The sequence below is a fragment of the Lithobates pipiens genome, unplaced genomic scaffold (genome assembly GCF_037356315.1).
Source record: "Lithobates pipiens isolate NorthernLeopardFrog02 unplaced genomic scaffold, aLitPip1_a1.2 Scaffold_16, whole genome shotgun sequence".
Taxonomy (NCBI): Eukaryota; Metazoa; Chordata; class Amphibia; order Anura; family Ranidae; genus Lithobates; species Lithobates pipiens.
The window spans coordinates 251371788-251392014 of record NW_027507748.1 but is presented as its reverse complement, the minus strand read 5'-3'; the positions used below and the strand labels follow the sequence as shown (position 1 = coordinate 251392014).

The 20227-nt window shown below is 45.4% G+C and overlaps 1 protein-coding gene across 1 annotated transcript in view; it reads right to left on the bottom strand.

Annotated features, from left to right (window-relative positions):
* Positions 1 to 20227, bottom strand: part of TMCC2 (transmembrane and coiled-coil domain family 2) — a 252850-nt gene that overhangs the window by 231729 nt on the left and 894 nt on the right. The window lies entirely within an intron of this gene.

Here is a 20227-nt window from a genome sequence, read left to right as displayed (position 1 = left end):
ACAAAGTTGGGCGAACAGTCCCCGCGTGTGTACACGGCCTGAGAGTTCAACTGGCATGCAGTAATTAGTGAGTGCATTTCAGTGAAGATGAAGGGTCTGGTCCCTTGCTGAAGGAATAAACAAAATCACTAAAAACCAATATAAATGCTCCTAATATTCAAGTGTCTAAACATGGAGGCAGACATTTTATTTTACCATTTACATTCATGTTTTTCTTTATACTGAGATTTTGTTCTACATGGGTATTTGAAAGTTATTATGCAGCTATATTAGGTGCATTCAATTACGGTTCAACAGCAGAATTAAGATTTAGACAAACAAATCTTTTGATTAGGTTACCAATTTATTGATGCAAGAAAGCTTAAATTAAAAAGCCTGATTTCCATAATAGGCTACTTGCTAGCAGCCCACTCTACATCTCCAAACATCAAACACAGGCAGCTAAACTTTATTCTTTCCAGCATCTCTATGGAAACAGCCACAGGGCCATATAAGTCCAGCACACTCCACCTTGTGGTGCAGAAGAAAGCATCTTGCTTAATTACAGTTAATGAATATTTCAGTGGAGAGATGATCATTTACCTTCTAAATATTTGCTCTGCCTGCTTTCTGAAAGAATAACTTCACACACCAATATAAAACCATCTGGGTTGATTTACTAAAGGAAATCAGGTTGTTCGCTTTGCAAGGGAATTTACTTTTAAGTGGTTCTAGAGGTTGAAGATTTTTCACCTTAACGCATTTTCTGCATAAAAGTAGGACACCTTCTAATTGCAACTCCTCCCACCTATACTTACCTGAGCCTAATCTCGATCCAGTGCTGTGCACGAGAGCAGCAGTTCTCTCTACTCTTTCCCTCTTTATAGGTTCAGAGATGTCAATCACAGCCAGTGAGGGAACGACACTCAATGGACACACAGGGAGTTATTTACGAAAGGCAAATCCACTTTGCACTGCAAATGCACTTGGAAGTGCAGTCGCTCTAAATCTAAGGGGTAGATCTGAAATGAGGGGAAGCTCTGCTGATTTTATCATTCAATCATATGCAAGCTAAAATGCTGTTTTTTATTTTCCTTGCATGTCCCCCTTGGATCTACAGCGACTTTACTTTCAAGTGCACTTGCAGTGCAAAGTTGACTTTCCTTTAGTAAATAACCCCTGTGGTGTGCCTTGGGAACGAGCCCACACCCGTGCCCCCAAAGCAAGCAGCTTGCTATGGTGGGCACTCGGAGACAGGAAACAGGAATGCCAGCAGGGGACCTAAGAAGAGGATGAATGGGGCTTTGTGCAAAATCATTGCACAGAGCAGGTATGACATGTTTGTTATTTAATAAAAAAAGATATTTTAAGTGTTATGTAAGTTTACAATCATGTTTAACTTAGTGAACGAGGAGACTTTCATCATCCAATCATGTGCAAGTTGTAATTAGGTAATCTTTGTGAATTTCCAACATATTCACTAAGCTAAGGGAAACATTTCCTTGCACAGTGCAAATTTCCCTGAAAAGTGAACAATATATTTGCCTTCAGTAAATCAAGTGTTTTGTGTATTGAAATCAGGCTTACGCTGGCAATTGTGATTCTGTAGGTTAAATGGGTGGACAGCAGAGAAATAATAAAGAGAGGGTCATACCAGCCAGTGGCAAAATTGAAGGTTTTAAAAGATGTTATCATTATCCTTTTATTATACTTCTACACAACAACAGGACTAGGAGGATCCAAAGTACTGATATAATAAAAAAGATATTTGTTAGGGAAAACTGCTTGCTCTTATGTGTTGAACTATGTATTTAATTGTTTAGCTGGTTTTGACTTTTAATTTGAAACAATTGGGTGAGGCCCATTTCACACAGGACAGGTCTTCTGCGGTCCGGACCTACTTCCTGACCACATAGGGCCCTAAACATGAGTATCCCTTGGTATTGAGTTCAGCCCTGCCCAGCTGCAGTCTGCCACAGTCTTTGACAGACTGCTTGCAACAGGGTTGGACTTGAACGTATTCCTCCCAGGAGCACTAAAACAGCAGGAGGGATACACCAAAACCCCAAGAGGGACACACAGCACCTAGATGAACCCTTGTGCAAGTTTATCTAATGTAAACAAATTAAAGTGGTTCTAAAAGCTTAAAGTTTTTTATCTTAACCCCCCGGCGATATTCCCGAGTCTGGCTTGGGCTGAAAATTCAGTACCATTAGCGGTTACCCCGAACCAGACTTGGGATCGCATCGCTGGATCCAGGATGAGCTTACTTACCTTGTCCCCTGGATCCAGCGATGTCCCCCCCGCACTGCGAGCGGCTCGTCCTCCGCTCGATGTATCACATCGCCGGGCTCTGTTCCTTGCGAGTGTTGCGACGCACTGGGATGGAGAATGGTGCTAAATTCAAAAACACACACATTACATACAGTATAATGTAATCTTACAGATTACATTACTGTATGTAATTATTTCACATCCCCTTTGTCCCTAGTGGTTTGCCCAGTATCCTGCATGCAGTTTTATATTATAAAAAACTGTTCTTTCTGCCTGGAAACTGGAGATTATCCATAGCAACCAAAACTGTCCCTTTACATCAAAAGAGGTTTTAGACCAGCTAGAAAACAGTGATAATAAATTAGAATCACTCGCAGAATTGAGCGATAGCGATTTGTGGGGAGATCCGTCATCAAATACTGAAAAGTAATGACAGCGACAATTCTGCAACTGAGCAAATTTCTGTGTTTTTGATTTGATTACATTATTGAATCATTTTTATTATTATATTTTTATTATTTGGTATAATTATTTATTGTTATTTATTGTATTATAATTTATAATTTAATTTTTCAAACTTTATCATACCCGGGATGTCTGCTAGACTCTGGTTTGGACAGATTTAAGTGAGTTATTCTTAAAGTGGTTGTAAACCCTTACAAACCACTTTGACCTACAGGTAAGCCTAGATTAAGGCTTACCTGTAGGTCCATGTAATATCTCCTAAACCTATATGGTTTAGGAGATATTTGCCCGAAAACAGGCACCGCTGTCTACGGCGCATGCGCCGTAGACAGCGGCGCGCAGGCGCACTGAGCGCGGCATTCTCAGCGACGGAGCTGCCGTGCGTGTCGGCTCCCGTGCGCATGCGCGGGAGTGACGTCATCGCGGCTTCGCCGAATGACAGCGGCGGAGCTGCGGGACCACACCAACAAGATGGATGCGGCGGACTACAGGGGACAGCGGCGACTTCGCTGGCTCCTGTGTCAGGTAAGTGACACATAATAGGCTACTATGCGATGCATAGTAGTCCATTATGCTTTGCCTTTGCAGGGAATGAAAGAGGAAGTAAACTCATCAGGGTTTACTTCCTCTTTAAGAATTACAGGACTACAATATAAAACGCCAAATTTGCATGCAAAATAACGGTACTGCTTCCAGCACCAAAAATCTGAAATAATCATACCGCCAGGGAGGGTAAAGCATCTGGAAGTGGAAGTGTGTCACTGGGGACACCAGACCTTTTCCTTTATTTCCATGTATTGTGTTGTCATGTCATGTCTATGTGTCACCACTTGAGACTGTATTGAGCACTCACCATTCTGACGCTGTAAACAGCAGAGCTCCACTCTCCTCTCCGTTCAAGCCAGCTCAGACCCTCAGGTAAGAAGGGGGGTCTGATCACTTCATGGGCCCCCAGATTGGCGATTTGATCTATTTGAATGCCAGCCAGCTGCCTCTTTTTCTTTAAACAAAAAAGTTTTTTTTGGGCAAGTCACGGTCGCTTGCCGAGCGGAGAATTTACGCCCCCCCCCCCCCCCCCGCTCGCCACGATGCAGCGCTCATGCAGGAGATTCGCTTCCCTGTTTGAAACAGGAAGGGGGCGTTTTCACGCGGGGGGCGTGGCTAAACGACGTCAGGCGACGGCCACGCATGTAGGAAGTAGTTAGAACTCTGCACGAGAAGCTGCTGCCAGGCGGTGGAGGGACAGAGCAGAGTGGTTGCTGGTCAGGTTTGGTGACACAGGCATTTTACTTCTGACAACATTGTACTGTATAGCTAGGATTAATAGCAGTTATTGTACTGTACTATAGCCTAGCAAGTGAAACATTCTTTTGTTGGTACTGCCTCTGCTTTGTACTGTAAGCTATGAGTGACAAGGGGACCAGGAACTCCTCTAAGGGTTATAAGAGGTTAATGGTATACAACAAACTAAAAACCCTTCCAAAAGAATGTCTTCCTCCCCGAGAAGTAAAAAGAAAAATACGGCCAGTCAGATGAGCCGTCAAAGGTAGAACACTTCTGTCCCTGTGTATTTCATACAAACAGGTTTTTCTTCTACCATTTAAAAGATTATTGCTATGATGTCTCTCCATAGTAGGACTAAACATAGTAGATTCCCATCTAGTCCTCTGGGCCCTTTTGTTGAGGTGCAGGAGGCTGGGGATCAGGTAGATCTTCCCAAATATTGGACTGATGTTAAAGGATCCAGCAAGTTAAGGTTGGATTTTCCTTTTAAAGACAAGATGTCTTTTGCAGTTCTGGCTGCAATTGGAGTAGCTCAGTTCATTAACCCTTTAACGTCTGCTCCACTATTTTGGTGGAGCACATTTTGAGTCACGCCAATGCATTGGAATGTGGACTCCAAGGGGTTAAGGAACAGGTGTGAGATACCGGAAAGTTCTGCCTGATTAGCAGGCCCGGAAAGGGGCTGGTGTATTTGACGCACTGTGTCTCACAGATGCTATGAAGGACTCGATCGTTTAAGCCCTATGGCTTATACTTGGACTAGTGCATTTTTGCAGAGGTCCCTGGCTGAGAAATTGATCAGCCGAAGCACCAGGTGAAAACCCTTAGCCAGTCTGTGTCCCTTCCTGGGGTATGACTATTTAGAGTGGATAAGTACATCCAAAAGGGGTAAAGCTCTCTTTACCAATAAAGGAGGTTCAAACAGTTCTCCTTTAATCATGCAGCCTCTCCTATGCCTGGGGTATCTACCTTTAGGCGGTCTCGACAGGGGCAGCACCAGGGTCTTGGGTCAGAAAGCCCATGAAGCAGAATCCTAGGGCCTTCTCATGAAGGAGCACCCCCACTTGTTTGAGTGAGGGGAAAGGTCCTGCAATTCTTAAAGTCTGGCAGGAACAATGTTAAGAGCAGAGTTCGGGTCCTGTTTGGGTGCTGCCTATGGGGTCCTTAAGGCTGCTGATGCAGCAGTCTTTATGCAAGAGTGTCCTCCTCAAAGAATGCTCCTAAGGTTCCAGAGAAAAAAAAAAAGAAAGAAGAGAAGGGTCTCTTTCTGGTCTCTGGATCAGCTGTTATCCCAGTCGATGATATCAGATTCCCTGTCATGGTTATGCAGTGATCTTCCTGTTTGCTTACCTCCCCTCATATGTTCAGACTAAGAGGCCAGCCACTTCCACCTGGTGGTTTTTATAACCTCTCCTCTAAGCATGGCTCCACCCCAGGCCCTATCAGGGAACCTTATATTAACCTGTGCACTGCAAGCCAACAGTGCTGATCAAACATTGTGTATTCCTTTGTGTGTCTAGCTTCCTGTTACCTGCCGTGTGCTCTTCTGTTGTTCCGTTACCGACTTTGGCGTGTCTTTGACTATCCCTGTTTGCCTGTGATCCTGACCTTTTGGCGTGTCCCTGACTATTCCTGTCTGCTTGTGGCCCCGACCTTGGCTTTGTCCCTCACCATCCCGATCCTCCTGTTGCCTATTGTGGGTGTCAGCTGGGGGACCCTGGGGGTCGCGACATGGAGCCAGTTGCAGCCAAGTCCACACCTGCTGGCTCTTAGACTCCGCGCCCCAGGGAATCATACGCTCTAACCCCGGTGGGACCTGTCTCCCGTCCGCAGCAGTCAGCCATAGGGTCCACAACCTTGCGGTGCACTAATGATTCCTACGGTGTGCATCTGTCACCTCGCCTCAAGGTGACCTGACATTCCCTTAGTGGAACAGGCATTTTTGGCTCAAACCTTTTAAGGTCCCAGAGCCAAGCAGAGAGGTAAGACCCACTCTAGATCTCGGAGATCTGAATCGGCACTTAAACATCCGATCCTTTCATAATTCGATCGGCTGTGTCCATCCTGCAAGGAGAGGAGTTGCATATCTCCATGTGCCAAAGTTTATGCTTACAAGAAATCTCTACGGTTTGAAATATAAAATTATTTTTAGCAATCGTGGCACTGCCATTCGGCTTAGCCACAGCACTACAAGTGTTCTGAAAGATTCTGGCAGCTCCTTTAGCCAGGTTAAGAGCTCAAGGCATAGCGGGCCTAGCCTATTAGAAGATCTACTTTGAATAGATCATTCAGTCTCAGGTCTAAAACCAGAGTCTGATCTCAGCTGTAGATAGCTGAAATCTCTAGGTTGGATTCTCAGCCTAGGAAGATTCTCCTTAAAACCATCAAGGGGGTTACTTGGGGGGTGGTTATGGATACCATACAGAAGAAGGTATTTTTACCCCAGACGTGAATCAGTTGCATTGTAGGATTGATTCAACTTATCAGGAACGGAAAATTCCTTCATTTTGGCTGCAGGAGATTTTTAGGGGAAATGGTCTCCTTCAAGGCCGTCCCTTACGCACAGTTTTATTCAAAGACACCATCCTCTCGGTCTGGAATAAAGAAGAATTAGGCCTTGTTAGTTTTCAATACACTTGGCTCCCGACATGGGTTAGAGCCTAAATTGGTGGTTGTTATCCAGCAGGAGGGAAAATCTTTATCCTGCAAGGTGTTAACAACAGATGCCAACCTTCTAGGCTGGGGAGCAGCCCTGGAAGAAGATTCTGTCCAGGGGAGATGGTCCAGGTTAGAGGACCTTGCCTATCAACTTTGTTGGAAGTTTTCAGGCAGTACATCTGGCCATAGAATCTTGGTGGTAAGATTACGGGACTGTCCTGACAGGATTCAGTCTGACAGAGCCACGGCGGTGGCTTACATCAATCACCAGGGGAGTCGTGCAACCCAAAAAAAGAGGTGAATAATGTTCTAGCTTTGGCAGAACATACCACTCCTTGCCTAGCGGCAATTTTAATATTTCAGGTGTACTACTTGAGATGCCAACAATTATTTCTGGGAGAATGATCTCTTCACCTCGATATCATCCTAGCAATATGTCAGATGGGGTACTCCTGACATGGAGCGATTCGTGTCCAGATTCATTAAGAAGGTCGACAACGGCCGTATCTTTGGGAGATACTGAGGTGTTTTGGCTTTGGCGCTGGGTACATATCCTGGGTACGGCTGCTTTATTACCACCCGAGCGTGGCCATTAGGGAGGCCGGTAGGCTATCTTTGCCATTCTGTCTTGGTCGAGGCACTCGGCAGGGGTGCCCTTTATCTCCCCTGCTGTTAGCCCTGGCAATAGAACCACTGGCCATTAGGATCAGGGAGCACAGAGGCATCACAGTTTTCTGCTATGGGGATAGACAGGAAAAGGTGATGCTTTATGCAGATGATACTATGATTTTGCTGGGGGACTCAGCACAGTCTCTGGATAACACGTTAGATACAGTGACCTGCTTTGGGGAGTTCTCTAGTCTTAGGATAAACTGGACCAAATCCGCACTTATGCCTATAGATGAGCCACAACCACATCAGGGGGGACGAGTGGGAGAGATCCCTATCGCCCTCCAGTTTAAATATCTGGGGATACAGGTGACGCCGCAAATCAGAGACTATGTTGCGCTAAACATTGCACCGCTGCTGACCAGGTTTCTCTCCAGGACTAAGACTTGGAATTTACTGTGTATGTTGGCTGCAGGCAAGGTGAACCTTATTAAAATGATCCTAATCCCCCAACTGTTATACATGTTGCACAACTCTCCTGTGGTGATCCCGCTGAAGACTTTTAGGATAGTGAACTCCATCTTTCGTGAGCTAATATGGAAAGGCCGACCCCCTAGGATTAAATTAGAGCATCTTCAAAGCCCAAAGGGTGACGGGGGGCTTGTGCTGCCAAACCCCTGGCTGTACTATTTAGCCTCTCAACTACAACAATAGGCACTATGGCCCCTGAGAGTGACCCCACTGGCAGAGTCCCTAGCGCTTATGAGGCCATTATGTTGCACACGGTGGGCGGGGGATCTGTTCCGACTGCCCTGGAGGCTCAGGCCTTCGGCAAACCCCCCCAAAAAAGTTTCCCCACATATAACTTAATACAGAAAGTATGGAACAAAACCAAATATTTGCAGGGAGCTACGGGTATTAGTGAATACAGCCCTATCTGGGCTAGTGAGTCGTATCCTGAATTAGCAAAGCTGCAGCATAAGGAAAGGTGGCAGAGGAGGGGAGTGTTTTATCTAACGCAGATAATCAGTAATGGTCAACTGTTATCCTTTGATACTCTGAGAGCGAGATATCAACTCCCGGCACATATGTACTTTTATTATATGCAACTTTTCGCCTTTCTGGCCCAATCAAAGGTTTCGGACTGGCAGCTGGAGGGATTGCCTCTTGTGTCCCAGCTTAAATCAGCTGCCAACTCGAAAGGATTTATCTCGTAGAGCTATGCTACCCTTTTAAGCAGGTTCTTGTTGAAACACCCCCTGACGGTTAAAAGGAAATGGGAATTAGATGTGGGACCCCTGGAAGATGAGCAGTGGGAGGAGGTGTTGCGATCGGTGGCAATCTGCTCGCTGAATGTGACGCATAGACTTACCCAACTGTACACCATACTGAGAATTTACTATACTCCCCATAGGCTACACTCTATGGGCCTTACACCGGTGTGTACCAGATGTGAAAGGGATCATGGTGACTTACTACACATGCTGTGGCGATGCCCCAAACTTCATGTCTATTGGAGGGGGGTGAGGGGCACCCTGAGCACGGTGTTTCGGGTGTCAGTCCCCTGGGATCCTCGGTGTTGCATTCTGAACTTGCTGGATGAGTTGGACTGGGAATCGCATACTAGAGAGGCCCTGACCAGGGCGCTCTTTATTGCCCGCAAGTTGATAATGCTCCACTGGAAATCGGACTCGCCTCCATCGGTCCGGGAGTGGACCACCACTGTTGGTAATACGCTGAGAATGGAAAAAAATAGTCTATCAGCATAGAGGTTGCCCTGATCAATTTGAAAAACTATGGGGGCCGTGGCTGGATACTCCGGGTCTTGCCCCGGATGATTTAGTTATGGACCGGCTGCTCGGACCAGGAGTGCTCTAGGCGCTGCAATTTACATTTATCTCTATCTACGTGGCTGCAGAACTTGGTTTGATGCACGTACCGCTTACTAACATTATTGTGTTATAGATTAGAGGGGGGGAGGGGACTTGAATGTACTCATGTACTGTATGTTCTCGGGCTATTCTGCACTGTACTTCATTGTTTTACACTGATTGTGTTTATTTGGACTGTATGTGTATACTATTGAATAAAGTTTTTTTTCTGGATAAAAAAAAAAGAAGGTCGACAACTTTATGTCAAACAAGGGGTCCGCTAGCAGGAGGAACAGACGCATTAGTCTTCCCAGGGGATCAGTTTTCACTGATCTATGCTTTTCCTCCAGTTCTGCTACTTCCGCGCCTTGTCCGCAGGATTAAGCAGGAACAAGAAGAGGTGATTCTGGTGACCCCAGCCGGGTCCCAGAAAATCATAATTTATCAAGATCATAAAGATGGCAGTAGGTGTCCTTTTGACTCTGCCATTATAGCCAGACCTTTCTTGCACAAGGTCCAGTATTTCATCCAACTTTATGGACAAGGAGTTTATAAAAAGATAAAGATAAGACTCTATAAAAGATCGTGGGTGATCTCCTTCAGTAGTGTCTAATTTGACTAATGCCAGGAAGCCGGCTTCCAGAATCACTTACTATAGAATCTGGAAGGCATAGGTTTCTTGGTATGGATCCAGGAGTTGGCACTCCAGGAAGTATGTCAATAGGCAGGATTCCTGCGTATGGGATCTGAAATGAAGCTGGCCTTGACTTTTATCAAGAGCCAGATCCAGGCCATGTCAATGTCTTTTCCTACGGCCTCTTGCTTCCTACTCTTGGTGCGTAGCTTATTCAGGGGGTAACACAGTTTATCCCCCCTATCAAGGCACCTCTAAATACTTAGGATTTAAAATTGGTCTTGTCGGCTTTGTTAAATCAGCCGTTTGAACCTTACGAGAAATTCTCTTGGTTCTTTGACAAGTAAGATAATCTTTTTTTGCTTGCCATTTCTTCTACTAGAAGAGTATTGGAACTAACGACTCTGTCTTGTAAGAGCCATATTTCATCATGCATAAGGATGAGGTGGTTTGATGTCCTCATCCTGAATTCTTACCAAAGGTGGTAACAGGTTTTCATTTAAACCAAGATATTATTCTTCCTTCTTTCTCCCCAGAAGCCTTAATCTGGGGAAGAGAAAGCACTACAGTCACTTGATGTAGTAAGAGCGATCAGAATCTATTTAAAGGCGACCGCTCAGATTCGCAAAACACAGGTTTTGTTTGTACTGCCAGAGGGTCCAAGATATGGACAGGCAGCATCAAGAGCCACTATTTTCCAAATGGATTTGTCAAGTGATTGATCAAGCTTCAGCTTAAAGAAGAAAATTCTTCCTTCTCATATTAAGAGCACATTCATCCAGGGCGATTAGTGCCTCTTGGGTGGTGCATTATTAGGCCTCTATGGCTAAGATCTGTAAGACCGCAACTTGGCCTTTGGTTCAGACGTTTATATGTTTTTTTCAAATCGATATTAAAGGTCATGAGGATATTACCTTTGGGCACAGCATACACTGCAGACTGCAGTATGAGTCCTCTGGCCTCCTGTTTCCTTGATTCTGTTTCCCACATTCAGTTGCCATTGCTATGGGACATCCCACATAGTTATTACTATGGCTCTGTGTCCCCTGATGTAAGAAAAGAAAATAGGATTTTTAAAACAGCTTACCTGTAAAATCCTTTTCTTTGATGTGCATCAGGGGACAAAGAGGTCCCTCCCTTCTTCTTCTTATACACTTTGATTGCTTGGCTACAAAACTGAGGGGTTACATGGGGGAAGTTCACGCCTTAAGGGGCGTGCCAGTGTCCAGCACCTGATACGCCGATATAACCCACATACCCTGTTTCCCCGAAAATAAGACCTAGTATAATTTTCGGTGATGGCTGCAATATAAGCCCTACCCCCCAAATAAGCCCTACCCTGTTTCCCCAAAAATAAGCCCTACCTTGAAAATAAGACCTACAAGGACTTTAACTAGGGCTTATTTGGGGAGTAGGGCTTATATTGCAGCCATCACCGACAATCACGCTAGGTCTTATTTTCGGGGAAACAGGGTAGTTATTACTATGACTCTGTGTCCCCTGATGTACATCAAAGAAAAGGATTTTACAGGTAAGCTGTTTTAAAAATCCTATTTTTACTCTGAGCTGCAACTCAATTAATAACATTTTTATTATTACTTATTACAGGGCAATAACTTCTCTAAAGGATGTGGAAACCTTGCAAGAAGATCTGAACAAATTAATGGGGTGGGCAACTACATAGCAAATGAGGTTTAATGTAGAGAAGTGTAAAATAATGTATTTGGGTGGCAAAAATATGAAGGCAAGCTATACACTAGGGGGAGAAACTCTGGGGGAATCTAGGATGGAAAAGGACATGGGGGTCTTAGTAGATGATAGGTTCAACAATGGCATGCAATGCCAAACTGCTGCTAACAAAGCAAACAGAATATTGGCATGCATTAATAAAGAGATTAACTCCAGGGATAAAGTGATAATTCTCCCACTCTACAAGACTCTGGTCCGGCTGCACCTAGAGTATACTGACCAGTACTGGGCACCAGTCCTCAGGAAGGATGTACTGGAAATGGAGCGAGTACAGGGAAGGGCAACAAAGCTAATAAAGGGTCTGGAGGATTTTAGTTATGAAGAAAGGTTGCGAGCACTGAAGTTATTCTCTCTGGAGAAGAGACACTTGAGAGGGGATATGATTTCAATTTACAAATAACATACTGGTGACCCCACAATAGGGATAAAACTTTTTTGCGGAAGGGAGTTTAACAAGACACGGGCCACTCATTAAAATGATAAGAAAAGGGGTTTAACCATAAACTATGTAGAGGGTTCTTTACTGTTAGAGCAGCAAGGATGTGGAACTCCCTTCTACAGGTGGTGGTCTCAGCGGCGGGGGCATCGATAGTTTCAAAAAACTATTAGATAAGCACCTGAACGACCAAAACATACAGTGATATACAAGGTAATACTGACATAAAATCACACACATAGGTTGGACTTTATGGACTTGTGTCTTTTTTCAACCTCAACTACTATGTAACTATGTTTTTTCTGGATTTTTGGTTGATATTCTGTCTCTATCATTTAAAATACACCCATGATAACAATTATAGTCCCTTAATTTATTTGTAAGTGGGAAAACTAACGAAATCTGCAAGGGATCAAATAATTATTTCCGCCACAGTATGTAAAATCTTTATCCCAGAAAAAACTTCTGCAGCTTAAAAGTGTTACCTGGTGTCAAGCTTTAATGTGTTAATCATTTATGTAAAGGCAATCTTTACATCTAACATCTCCATCTAACAGCATCATCTCCGCAGGTAACAATGCTGCTGTTCAAGTGTGGCTACAGTGCTCCTCCAAAGATACATTAAAAGAAGTGAGCTACTAGCTGGATGACCAGATGAAAATAAAGGGAAAAGAGCACAAAAAAACAGCACATGGGTTTAGATACACATTAAAGCAGAACACTGGGTAAAGTAAAAATGGTCCTTTGCAATGGAACTGCCCCCCCCCCCCCAATGCAGAGGTTACGTGCTCAATTAGGTCTGGGTGCCATAAAAATCAAGTTTTCTTACCCAATCCTCCGCTCTCACAGGCTCCCTCCAGATTGTAAGACCAGTACAAACAGTCTCTTCTCTCCTTTGCTCCACCAGTCCTAGGTTCTATGACATCATCAAATAGAATGCAGGGTCTATAGCCCTGCACTGGACATGAGGACCCTGAGGGATAGCTCACTATAAGACTGTAGGGGAGTACAGGAGAGTGCTAGCTGCTGGGAGAGAAGAGATCTGGTAAGAAAAAATGCTATTCGTGGTACCTTAGACCTAAACAAGCATTTAATCCTTGCAGTGCAGGGGCGGCCCCACTGCTAAGGAGCATTTTTATTTCCCCCTGGAGTTGGGCTTTAACACATACAGGCAGAGAGAATACATTGCAGCCTCTTTATAAACATGATTTCAAGTAAAGATGCTCTGTGATGAAATAATTAATCTTGCATATAATGTGCAATTATTTAAAGAGACGATAAACTCTGGTTTAAAAATAAATCTATTCAAGTACTGTATGTATTCTTAACTCGGAAAAGTAGGTTCTATTGCTCCCAGCCTCTGCCAAATCTCCAAATTCCATATTTATTTTTTTTGCTACGGTAATCTGGTAGGGAACCTCGGCTCTCCAGCTGTTTTGAAACTACAAGTCCCATGAGACATTGCAAGACCCTAACAATCACAGGCATGACTCCTAGAGGCAGAGGCATGATGGATAGTTTCAAAACAGCTGGAGAGCCAAGGTTCCCTACCCCTCTGCTACATTCATGCTCCATGGTCCCACTGTATATAGGAATGTAGTCACTTGCTTGCTAGTCTGAGACTATGGGATTTGTAGTGTGTAGTGTAGAGCAGTGCACATGACCACAACTAATATGCACTGCTTGTTTCAAAGAAACAGGAAGTAGGTAGAAAGGAGAGGTTCAGGTAGGGTTGCCACCTTTTCTTCAAGCTAAACCCGAACACTTTAACAGCGCACAGCAAATTTTTACCTCTCCTTAGAGACCCCCCATTAGAACAGAGTGCCCTTATATCAGTGCCCTATTAGATTAAAGACCCCCATTATATGAGAGTCCCTTTATATCAGTGCCCCCTAAAGACTTTCATCAGTTCAGGAATCCCCCTTTCACATTAAAGTCCCCTTTAGATCAGGAGTCCCCCTTCATCAGGTTTCGGGAGTCTGGCGTCCCCCTTTACACCAGGAGTCACCCTTTACATTAGGAGCACTGTACTGAGCATCAATGGTCCCCCTATGAGATCAGAGTCCCCCCTTCACATCAGAGTCCTCCCTCACAACAGCAGGGGCCCGTTATATCAGTAACTCCACATATCAAGGGCCCCTTTACATTAGGAGCCCTCCTTAAATCAAGAGACCCTCTTTCAAATCTCAATTTACATTAGTAGTCTTCTTTACATCAGTACCCCAGTGTGAAAGTAGGGGGCAGAGTGATAGGAGGGTAGCAGAGTGTGACAGGGGGGCACATAGTGACAGGAGGGGGGGCAGAGTGTGACAGGAGGGGGATGCAGAGTGTGACAGGAGGGGGATGCAGAGTGTGACAGGAGGGGGATGCAGAGTGTGACAGGAGGGGGTGCAGAGTGTGACAGGAGGGGGTGCAGAGTTTCAGGAGGGGGCAGAGTGTGACAGGAGGGAGGAAGGGGTGCAGAGTGTGACAGGAGGGTGCAGAGTGTGACAGGGGAGGGTGCAGAGTGTGACAGGGGAGGGTGCAGAGTGTGACAGGAGGGGGTGCAGAGTGTGACAGGAGGGGGTGCAGAGTGTGACAGGAGGGGGTGCAGAGTGACAGGGGGGAATGTGGTGTGACAAGAGGGGGTGCAGAGTGTGACAGGAGGGCGTGCGGTGTGACAAGAGGGGGTGCAGAGTGTGACAGGAGGGCGTGCGGTGTGACAGGAGGGCGTGCAGTGTGACAAGAGGGGATGCGGTGTGACAAGAGGGGGTGCAGTTTGGCAAGAGGGGGTGCAGAGTGTGACAGGAGGGGGTGTGGTGTGACAGGAGGGGGTGCGGAGTGACAGGAGGGGGTGCAGAGTGACAGGAGGGAATGTGGTGTGACAAGAGGGGGTGCAGAGTGTGACAGGAGGGGGTGCGGTGTGACAGGAGGGGATGCGATGTGACAGGAGGTGGTGCAGAGTGTGACAGGAGGTGGTGCAGAGTGTGACAGGAGGTGGTGCGGTGTGACAGGAGGTGGTGCGGTGTGACAGGAGGGGGTGCAGTGTGACAGGAGGGGGTGCGGGGGGAAAAATGTGACAGGAGGGGTTGCAGAGTGTGACAGGAGGGGGTGTGGCGTGACAGGAGGGGCCCGTGCAAATACAGAGGAGGGGTGCAAATACAGAGGAGGGGGGCAATTACAGAGAAGGGAGGGACAATTACAGAGGAAGGGGGTGCAAATACAGAGGAGAGGGGCAATTACAGAGGAGGGGGGGCAATTACAGAGGAGGGGGGTTCAAATACACAGGAGGGGGTGGCAAACACAGAAGGGTCAAAACATAAGGGAGAGAGAGGCGACAGGCAGCTGCTGGTGCAGAAGTTTTTAATAAAATAAATGCTTAAAAGCAATCCACTCACTCTCCATGTCAGAGCTGTATATGTCAGTCTGTGAAGTTGGCTGTCCCATTCTCCCCTCCGATCCACGCTGCTCTTATCACTGAATCGGGAAACTCATGTGAACTCATGTGAACTGTCAGCCTCTGATGATGGAGGCGTGGTTAAGCCTCTGAATTGCTCTGATTGGTCACAGCATCCCAGACTGACAGCTCACTGCAGTCTCCCCGCAGCTCTGTATCCTTGGCTTCCTCCAGCGATTCAGTGATAAGAGCAGCGTGGATCGGAGGGGAGGATGGGACATCCAACTTCACAGACTGACATATACAACTCTGACATGGAGAGTGAGTGGATTGTTTGCTTTTACGCATTTATTTTATTAAAACCTTCCGCACCAGCAGCTGTCTGTCGCCCGCTCTCTCTCATATGTTTTGATTGCTCTGTAATTGCTCCCCCACCCGCCGCTCCGATGCCCCTTCTGTCCAGGTCCCCCTGTGTGCTGGGGCTCGTAAAAGGAGGCCCCATGGTACCCCTGTCAGCTGTCCGGGTGTGAGGCAGAGGGAAACCCGGGCACAGCCTCCTAAACCCGTACTGTCCGGGTCAAAACCGGACAGGTGGCAACCCTAGGTTCAGAAGCTCACAGAGAACATTTACAAGAAAAACACAGTTAGAAACAATTTCATGAAAAATAGATCACAGGACCATTAAGTAGTGTGTATGTGAAGTCCCACACACTATCAGTTTTAGAGGTCGACCGATATGGGTTTTTCTCTGGCCGATGCCGATACCGATATTTAGAAATCGCCTCGGCCGATGGCCGATATATGATGCCGATTTTTTTTGGGCCGATAAGTTAGGCCAATTATTTATTTTTTCCCCTTCATCTCATAAAATATAACAGACACTGGGGCGTTTTTCAGGCACTTTAAAATAGCGCCTGTAAAGTGCCTGCAAAACGGCTCCCCTGCAGTCTGTGTGGAAGCCCCGAGTGCTTTCACACTGAGGAGATGCGCTGGCAGGACGTTAAAAAAAAGTCCTGCAAGCAGCATCTTTCGAGTGGTGTATACCGCTCCTCCACCACTCCTGCCCATTGAAATGAATGGACACCGCTGCCGAAGCACCTGCAATGCGATTTGGCAGCGGCGCTTCACGGGCACATTTAACCCCTTCCTGGGCTGCTAGCTGGATTATAAGTGCCCCGCTAAAGTGACGGTAAAGTGCCGCTAAAACTGGCAGCGTTTTACCGTCAACGACTGCTCGCTCCAGTGTGAAAGCAGCCTTAAGTGATACAGAAAATGTCTTACATTTATTAAACAAAACAAACATCCAAACAGTTCACTTGTATGTATAATTTAGAATGAAATATATATATATATATATATATATATATATATATATATATTTTTTTTTTTTTTTTTTTTTTTTTTTATATATATATATATATATATATATATATATATATTACACAAAAACAGGTAATCAAAACTTTTGGATGAAAAAAAATGGGCTAACTTTACTGTTTTTTTTTTTTTAATCTGTGTATTTTTTCCCAAAAAATTGAGTTTGAAAGACCGCTGCGCAAATACCGTGTGATATAAAATATTGCAATAACCGCTATTTTATTCCCTAGGATCTCTGCTAAAAAAATATATATAAGTTTTGGGGGTTCTAAGTGAATTTCTAGCAGAAAGTACAGGATTTTTATTTGTAAGCATCAAGTATCAAAAAAGATTTAGTCTTTAAATGGTTAAACTGAGAACTCTACAAACTGAGATGAGTTCATTCATTCAAGTGTAAACATTGTATCTTTTTGCTCTTATCTTGGCAGACTGCCCAGAGAGGAGACAAGTCGCTAAGTCTCCAGGCAACTTACACTGACTTCTATTACTGAAGTCATTTGCAAGTCGCGCTGAATATATCATCGGCCTTTTTTAACAGCACAATCGGCCGATGCCGATTAATTAAAAAACGCCAAATATCGGCCAATATATCGGCCGGCCGATATATCGGTCGACCTCTAATCAGTTTTTCTGCTGAGTTTTTCCTTCAGGTTTACCAAAACCATGTAGTGCAAGGGCCTGCCTGATTCCATACAAATTGAAACTCCTAAGGTTTGACCTCATATTATATGGTTTTGGTAAATCTGAAGGAAAAACTCAGCAGAAAAACTGATAGTGTGTGTATGGGGCTTTAGTGTCACTTTAGTGTAAACTGTATAACATTTAGGCTACAATTGTACATGCAATTAGGGCTAGTGTGAATAGTAGCAGCAGGAATCAGAGATTACTGGCTCTCCGTGGCTAGGTGTGGCCGCCAGCCCCATTTACCATAATGACAGGTCATTGGCGGCTGCCCTATTCATGGCTCTCTGCTCAGTCAGTGATTACCTGCGGTGATTGCTGCTGAACACACTTTGTGTGCTTTCAGCACTGGTAATCGCTGGCTGTGCAGAGAGCCGCGAATAGCTGTGTCAACTGGCGACCTGTCACTATAGTGATCCGCTCGGATCGGCACACGCCGCGCTCCGCGGTCAAGGCCTTAGGAAAGGCCATGGCTTTGGCCTAGCACCGAAGTGGCGGCCATCTTTCTACACCCATGCCGTTTACAATGTGATCGCTCCGTCAAATGGCGGAGCAATCACTTGTAAACAAACATGACATGATGCCGGTTCCTCTCTCCCCTCTCTGTACTAATCTGTACAGTGGAGGTGGAGAGATCGGATGGATGCAATGCTGTGGGCTGCATCTGTAGTGCCCACAGCGCTGCTCTTTGACAGCCTACTCTGCAATACCCAGTAATACCCTGACAATACTCTGCCATACCCTGCCAATACTCTGCAATAGCCAGCAATACCCTGCCAATACTCTGCCATACCCTGCCAATACTCTGCCATACCCAGCCTTACCCTGCCATACGCAGCCATACTCTGCCATAACCAGCCATGCTCAGCCATACCCAGCCATGCTCAGCCGTACCCAGCCATGCTCAGCCGTACCCAGCCATGCTCAGCCAATATTACAGTGGGGGAGATTGTGACTATTACAGTGGGGACTATATGGCGGTGGAATTTTTTTTGCAAATTCAATTATTATTTGTTGATCCGAAAAATGATCCGATCCGTGACTCTGATCCGAGGAACGATCCGATCCGTGAGTTTTTTGATCCGTTGCACCCCTACTATTCTGCAGGCGATCCAACCCGATCCCTAGCGGCAGAAGCTCTGCAGAGGACGCGTGCTACAACGGCTGTAAAATTAATAGGAAATGACCTCGCCCATAGACTTACTATGTGGCTTCCATTGTCAGCAGTGTCCTCTGCACACACCCACACAGCGAAGCCGCAGCTCAGCATAGGATTGGGTTGGATCACCTGCAGAAAGGTATGTACAGTAATACCTTGGATTATGAGCATAATTAATTCCAGAAGCATGCTTGTAATTCAAAGCACTCATATTTCAATGTGAGTTTTCCCATAAGAAATAATGGAAACTCAGATGATTTGTTCCACAACCACTGCTGGTGTATGCAGTACTGTATGTGGCCAGAGGTGTGGGGGTGCTGGTGACGCTCAGAAACTAGTGACACTTCCGGGTGCTCCGGCACAGGTTATGCCTGCCCACCCAGCTGGGAGTGTCTCAGAGTGTCTCCGAGTTCTAAATCGTCCCCGAACCTCTGGCCACATACAGTAATACATACACCAATGGCTTGAGTCATGCTCGTCTTGCGAGACAGTGCTCACAAATCAAGTCAGTATTTAAAAAAAAATATAGCTCTTCTTCTGAAACGCTTGTATACCGCATAACTCGCAAACCGAGGTATCACTGTATACTCGTTTTTTTCTTTACAGGTCTATATAGGTTAGTGTTAAGCCCCATACACACTATCAAATTATTATGCTGTTTTTCCTTTAGATTTACCAAAACCATGTAGTGCAAGGGCCTGCCTGATTGCATACAAATTGAAACTCCTAAGGTTGGACCTCATATTATATGGTTTTGGTAAATCTGAAGGTAAAAATCTGCAGAAAATCAAAATCTGAGTGTGTATGGGGCTTTAGAATGCTGCTGGCTATAGATGCAGGGATTTTAGTTTTTGCATGGACTTCAACTTTAAGTACTGTCCGTTATACTTTTTTTATTTGCACCAACATCCAATTGTTGGATGTTAGTACAAGTTTACAAAAAAAAAAAAAGGTATTATGGACAGTGCTTAAAGTGGTTGTATACTCAATTTTTTTACTTTTACCTACAGGAAAGCCTATAACAAGGCTTACCTGTAGGTAAAAAAAATATCTCCTAAACCTGTACGGTTTAGGAGATATTCCCCTCGGTATGCGCCGCTGACTGCAGAGGCGCATGCGCACAAGGTGATTCTTGTCCTGAAAATCCGGCAGTGGCTGGCCGGCCGGAATGAAATCTCCTGCGCGCATGCGCGGGAGTGACGATATCGCGGCTCCGGCCACTCACAGCGATACCCGGAAGAAACGCCGAGGGAGCATGTCAGCTCCCTTGGCGTGGATCGGGCCAGATGTCGGGGCCTCGTTCTAAGGTAAGTATTTCATAATGAGCTAGTATGCGGTGCATACTAGCTCATTATGCCTTTTGCTTTGCAGGTTTAAAAAAAAAAAAATGTGCGGGTTTACTTCTGCTTTAATTGTTTCTGTTGCACGTGCACTAATATGGCTACAATTATCTCAAGCATGATGGTAAAACGACAGTAATTCATGCACACCTGGTACACACCTGGTTTTAACAGGCATTTGAATGTCTAGCGTAACTTACCTGTGAGTGGGGTAGCTACATGTGCTGCATACAGCCTGCCATATAAGTGAATGGTTGTAAATGGTCAGGCTCTTGTAAACGACGTTGCTTCTTTTGCACCACATATGTGCGCCTGACGCATTTTCCAACTGCGAA